We start from the raw sequence: 7,294 nt of genomic DNA, 5'->3' as shown, positions 1-7,294 counted from the left end.
GGGGAAACATAAAGATTAATACAGTCGGCCGTGTGGCTTTTGCTCAGCTCTAGTTTGGTCAATGTGAACGTTGCTCTCACGTGGGAATGAAGAAGGGATTAAGACTGAATCGCTTGTTCAAACTGACAAGGTCTTCTTATAGGCAAAAGGGTCGGTCCATGGAGGCAAAGTTAATTGCTTGCACACATTTTAGAGTGGTTGTGAGGCAAAGAGAGATACGGGGAGGAGGAAGGAAGTTTGTTTTGATCATTCATGAAAAGAAAACGATCCCCGACCGAGAGGCGCTTTTTCAATCAGAGGCCTACACGACACACCTATGACTTGGGTTGATTGAGGGTTTTTAATTTGTCAATTTGCGGGAGACCTAATAGATAAGGTTAGTTAGGTACATATATACATTTAAACATCATGTTTGAAAGTCTAACAAAAAACTTTAAAATAACAAGTGGAGAAAGACTATGTATAAAGAGCATATAAATTCATAGTTAAACTCACTTGCAAGGCATATTAGGAATGACATGCAGAATTTGATAAACAAGGGGCAGATGCACATATGAAATAAATCGGGGCAGAAGTTAGCTTTGATACCATGTTAGAATGTTAACCCAAAAGTTTAAGCTGATAGGTGGATGGAAACTACATATATATATATATATATATATATATATATATAAAAGAGCATGTAAATTTGGCAAGTTAATGAAAATGATGTGATTGGTGCGTGATCGAGTGTGGAATGTGGGATTGGAAATGTGGTGTGTTCGATGTGTACGTGGGCTTGAGAATGCGAGTGATTTATAGTGCGTGTGGTTGAGATGCGTGTGAGAATTGTTTGTTATGATTGCGGACTAATGTGCAGGCTGTTTATGCCAAGAGTCCAGGTTAGTATGATCGTGTGGATGACGATGTTTGTGTTTATTGCTTGGTTGTGTTTGGATATATCTGGAATACGTGGTAGCCTAGGTAGGATTTAGGTTGTGACTTATTGAGAAGTGTCTCATGGTTGTTTCAACCAAACCATTTCAGAGCATCCGCCCGAGCCTTGAACCTTCTGCCGCTACCGCCGCAGCGTTTTGGGGATCCCGATGCACACCGAGCATTGAGGAGTAGAATATACCTTGGCTGCAAATCCCTTTTGAGGTCGAGGACGCGATCCATAGAAGCTAGTTGGTGTGCATGTATTATAGGTTTGATATTAAATTAGTGAGTGTTTGATGTGAATAGTTGGTGGTGTAATCAGGAAATCCGTTCGGGTGTGTACTATCAGTTGATGTAAATCTGAGGAGTGTTGGAAGTATTTGGTTGTAAAGAATTGGATCTTGTATATTTATATATCGAGGTATAGTTTTATATTTTGTAGTTTGGTGATTTATTTCTTCCTGGTGTTCTCCAATTTCATTGTCCGGGTTTATTTCATTGGTTTCCGCCGTGATCGAACTCTTATGGAATCTTTGGGTCGGCGATGATTTCCTGGGTCGTCACACTGATTCGACCTGAGTAAGGGATGCCGCGCGCTCGATGGGGTTTGGGGCGTGACAGACCTGCGCTCATCCAAATCAACTATGTGATCCGAATCTACAACACCTATGGTCTCATTGCCATTGCCGTCCCTCTAGTAAACTATACAAATGGTTGTTGGCCCTTTTGAATATCTGATGATCCACTTCACAACTTTCCAATAAGTCTTATTAGGATATTTCATGCAACGGCTAACCACCATGCTCATAGCTTATGAAATGTTGGCCTTAATGTATACCATGGAGTGCATAATACTGTTGGCTGCATTAGAGTAAGGAACACAGGAAATATGCTCATCATCTCTTCAGTTTATGGTGATAACTTAATAGAAAGTTTGAAGTGCACTGCTAAAGGTGTACTAATAGATTTTTCTGACTATTTGTTAGAACGTGTCATAATCTTCTCAATATATTTTCCTTTGAGACAGAGGCAAAACTCCTGCAGCCCTCACACGAAATCTCTCCGCTCAATATCTTTGTAGCACTTAAACCTCTCATCTCAATCTCAGCACTCAACTGCCGCTTCAGCACATTAGTATAAGATATGTCACTATTAACATGTCATTAACACATAATAATAAACAAATCAAAGACCCATCATCCAATATCTTAGAGTAAACACAGCTATTTGACTGACTTTTCGAATTGTCCTAACTAGCCATGTGAGCATTAAAACGCTTATACCACTATCTAGGAGACTATTTTACCCAATACAAAGATTTCTTTGATTAGTAAAAATGATCTTATATCGAAAATAGTAAATCCCTCTGGACGCCTCATATAAGTCTGCTCTTTCAACTCATTGTGAAGAAATGTCATTTTCACATTTAGGTCCCATTTGGTTCAATATTCCCAATGGGTTTTCGAGGTCGAAAGCCCCTTAGGGAAATGATGAACCGTTTGGCAAGCATTCTTAATAGGCTTTTGATCGAAAGCCAGCATTGGGAATGCTCAAAGCCCAAAGCTAGTCCAGACCAACTTTGGGCTTTCAGCATTTGGCAAATGTTGAAACCAACTTTTTTGGCTCCAAACTACCCTCACTTATTCTAGCTTATTTCAGTTTTGCCCCTCTTATTACTGTTCATCTTTTGCGCGAGGGCGGTCGACATCGGATCGGGTCGGCAAGGGGTCGACAAGGTCACACGACCCAGGCGATGGTCACCTGAGGTCTCGCAACCGCCTAGGCGTCGCCGGCTTGGGTCGCACGACCTCGTCACCTGGGTCGCGTGACCCTCGCCGAGGATCGCCCAACCTCAAGCGACGGCCGTCGGGGGTAAATCTAGCTTGTCGGGGATTGCCCAACCTCGAGTGACGGCCGCCGGCACCAAATCTAGCTCGTCGGCTCCAGCGAAGGGTAGGGTAAGCTTTTTTTTAATAAAAAAGAAAATTCCTAAAGCCCTTTGCAAAAAAAAATTATCAAACACTACTTGGGTCAAAGTAGCTTCACAAAGGATTTTTTATCAAACGCCATTTGCATTTCCCCAATGGGCTTTAACCTAAACGTATTTATATTCCCCCAAGGCTCATTTGCAAAGTTGAACCAAACGGACCCTTAGTTGCTTTAGCTCGAGATCTTGTGTAGCAACTGAGATTATAATAAAGGATTAGAAGTATGGCATATCATAGAAGAGAACACTATTGTAGTCAATGCCCTCCTATTGAGTAGACCCCTTCATGACAAGTCTCGCCCCTTTCCTTGCTATCTTGACATCGGGAATGCTCTCCTTCCATTTGTAGAGCCATTTGCACACAAAAATCTATTGGTTCTTGGGTACTTTGACCTGCTCCAATGTCCAATTTCGATAAAATGATTACATCTCTTTGCTCATAGCCACTGGCCACTACGTCGACTCAACACTAACTGTAACATCCCCATCTCGGGGTTATTAATAAGACGTTCCAGGCACGTTGTTGCGCCGCGCTTTTTGTTTTAGGGCTTTCGGGATTTGCGCGCTAAGGAGGTATTTCCGTGTAAGGGTCTCTCCCAGACCATACCTCACGTGACAGTAGAAGGTGATTTCTTATTTAGTCTAGATTTGTGATTTTGGAGTCGCCACTAGTCATTATTGGTAGGTAGACTAGAAACCTAATCGAGGTACGGGAGAAATACCACGATTCTACGAACTAGAGATTCTGAGTACGGGGACTTGGTTACGTTATTGATCCCAAATTGAGATCCCTAATGCCCTTTCGGTACCTAAGAACGATATGATGTCTAACGTGTCATGCGAATTTCCGAGGCTTACCCACTAATTCTATCCGTTCTAATCGCAGGAAAGACCAAACAAGTATTAAATGCACAATCAAAGTCAATCAAGTCAATCAATCCTAAGTGGTCTCTAAAACGAAAATAATTCAAAACACCCCAAACCCTAATGAAGCTCTAGAAGCTTATTCATTTCATGATATGCATTTTTTAGGGTTTTAGGATTTTTTAGGGGTTATAACCCCTGAATTTGGAATTTTTCTAAAAATGCCACTTGGGCACTTCTGAAAATTCAAATTTCACTTTTTATGGTTGGCCATGATGTTTTTGGACCATTCTATGAATTTTCAAAAAATTTTATTTATTTTTTTTCGAAAAATTTTTTAACCGAGAATTGATTTTTTATGATTTTCTGAAAATTTTATGAATTTTTATGAATTTTATGGAATTTTTATGTATTTTCTGAAAAAAAAACATTGGAATTTTTATGTATTTTCTCAAAATTTTCAACGTTTTTATGAATTTTCTAATTTTTTATTTTTCATGAATTTTTCTAATTTTTTTCAATTTTTATGAATTTTCTAATTTTTTTTGTGAATTTTCTATTTTTTTCTAAATTTTTTATTTTTTTTATTTTTTTATATTTTTTTTTGTATTTTCCCGCCAGGAGGCGAACCGGACCGGCCCGGTTCAGCCCGGTTCGGCTTGGCCGAACCGGGCTTCGCCGGCGCCGGCGCCGATCGTCCTCTCCGGCGGGCACGGTGCCAAAACGGCATAATTTCTTGCCTTCTTCACTGAGACATTTTTACAAACAGTTGGTGGGCACAATTTTCAGTTCAATGTTTTCGAGGCCACGACTTCGGATCGGAATCCGGCGACCTTCCGGCGACTGTCTTGCCGTTCCGATTGAACCATCATTAAGTTCATATATTCTAGTACTGATCTAGACTAATCAGATGGCCGCTGGACGTTCGCCGGCCGGCGAAAAACCGGTCGAAAAATGTCAATTTACCATTATTCCTGACCTAACATTACCAAAAACTCCAGGTTCCTATTTTATTCGCCCTAGCCGTCTACATCGATCAAAATGATTTCCAGAACATCAAACAAGGTAAGAACAGACTGACTTGACAGGCCTAGGGCCTCGGCGATGCTCCGGCGAGGGCCTCCGAATTCCGGCGAGATTTTCCAAAAATGGCCGACTCGGTTTATGCGTTTTTTATGCCAAAAAATGCAATCTATTCTGTTCGATGATCAAACAACTTCTCCGAGCTGATCCACTATCGTGAAGATGTTCCTCAACTCTCAGGCTTTAAGCTGATGGCCTTGGATCCACCGGAGAGGCTCCTGACACGCCAATAGGGACTCGTTTTCAAGCTATGGCGACCAGTCGTTCCCAGTCGTCTCAGGTGAGGACACTCACCTATGGAGACCACTTCGTCGACGCTTTTCCGTCCGGAAAAAACACCGATCACGTAGTCACAAGGAGTGTCGACTCAACCTTTCACTTGTTTCTTCTCTTTCTCTCTCTATTTCTCTCTCCTCTCTCGGTAATTTCGTCGAACAGGTTCTCTCCTCAATGTTCAGTTTTTTTTCGTTTTTTGTTGATCGATTCCTGCCCAAATTCAGTTAGAACCGACTTGCAATCGGTTGGGATTGATTCCCTAGTGCCAACTGGATATTTTCCAGCTGGCAAAATCGATTAAAATGTGGTAAATTGATCGGGAATGATCGGTGAAGTCGCGGGCACAAGTTGTTTTTTTCTGGGTTTAGTGCGTTTTGGCTGAGTCGGGCGAAGAAGGTGAGTAACCCGGGTCGGGTCGGGTTGACCCGGTCGACCCGACAGACCCGGGTTGGTCTAAATTCTCAACTTCGACCCGATTTTGACCCAATTTTCCAAATTTAACCCCAAAATTGAATTCCCCATCATATTCCAAACCCAAATATATAATTTGCCCCAATTTTTATTATAATTGTGTCCAAGATTTTCTCATTTTTATATTCGGGTTAATAGGGTTTTGTTCAATTTGATGTCCTAATGACTTGATTAGGTAAAATTGATGCCAAAATTGAATTACCCACATCTGATTAACCCTAGAAATGATGGTCTTATGGTTCGACAATTTCATATCGAGCACGATTCCCAATTTGGGTTCAAAATTCTTAATTTTCAATCAAATTTTGGGGATTTTTTATTTTTATGTCAAATTGTGCAATTGGACCGACCATTATGCAATTCAAGGTCCCAGAATCATTTGTTGTGAAGACACTATGACTTATAAATGACTAGAAAAAATTTAATTGCATTTTTGGTTCAATTCGGGTTTAATTTTGCCCAATTTTAGGAAAAAGATATACCCGATTGAGATTTTTCAAAATTGATAATGTATTCATGAAATTGGACCGACCATTATGGAATTTTCTAATTCCATTTGCTATTTTTCTTGATTTTCTCACCTATTTTGACTAAAAGAAATTAAGGAAAAATGTAGAAAAATGCTAAAAAATTATTTTTTGGTTTAGAAATAGGTTTCTAGGCTTGGCCAAAATTCCTAGTCCTAATTTTCAAAATTTTGAAAATATGGAAAAAATGAGCTAAAAATTAGGTGTCAACAGCTGCCCCTCTTTGAGATTGAGCTCGTTAGAGGTTGATCTCAAAGACAAGGTGACACCTGGATTTTTAGTCGACTCACTAAACAAGATAAGATGGAAATTTCACAAGAATTGATTAGGGTCTTGCTTTTGAAATCCGTGATCTAATCCAAAGGTTCTCTTTTCATAACATAATTCGAAAAATTCTTAATGATTGAGGGAGAGAAATCCGTGTTTGTGAGAGTTTCATTATTGCTTATCCAAGGGCATGAATTGATGGTGGTGATGATTATGATGGTTATTCTGATTTCGTGGTTTAAGGATGAACTCACGAACCATGAACGCCTGAGGCTCTTCGCCTGAGGATTTTGGAGACTTGCCAAGTGGTTCCTCACACGTAGGATTTTGAAAATTGCCTAGAGGCTCCTCGCTTGTAGGACTTTGGATTTGCCTAGTGGTTCCTTACCAGTAGGACTTGAATTTGCCTAGGGGCTCCTCGCTTGTAGGACTTTGAATTTACCTAGGGGCTCCTCCCCTCTAGGACTTTGAATTTGCCTAGGGGGTCCTCGCCTGTAGGTCTTGAATTTGCCTAGTGGTTCCTCACCAGTAGGACTTTGAATTTGCCTAGGGCTTCTTCGTCTGTAGGACTTTGAATTTGCCTAGGGGCTCCTCGCCTGTAAGACTTTGAATTTGCCTAAGGGCTCCTCGCCTGTAGGACTTTAATTTGCCTAGGGGCTCCTCACCAGTAGGACTTTGAATTTGCCTAGTGGTTCCTCAACAGTAGGACTTTGAATTTGCCTAGGGGCTCCTCGCCTGTAGGACTTTGGAAAAACTTCAAACAATGAACGCCTTAACCGTGAGTTTTGTGATTTTGAGGTTTCACTAACCTTTGTATGGTTTTTTCGTTGACCAAAAACTATTTTGAAAAGTAGTTTTGAAATTGATCAAAACTGTCTAAAATGTGGTTTTTTTTTAGCTT

Source organism: Syzygium oleosum, unplaced genomic scaffold, assembly GCF_021117445.2.
Source record: "Syzygium oleosum isolate NSW1041296 unplaced genomic scaffold, Sole_v2.1 Sole_v2.08, whole genome shotgun sequence".
NCBI lineage: Eukaryota > Viridiplantae > Streptophyta > Magnoliopsida > Myrtales > Myrtaceae > Syzygium > Syzygium oleosum.
The sequence above is the reverse complement of the archived record's forward strand: the minus strand, read 5'-3'. Positions refer to the sequence as shown.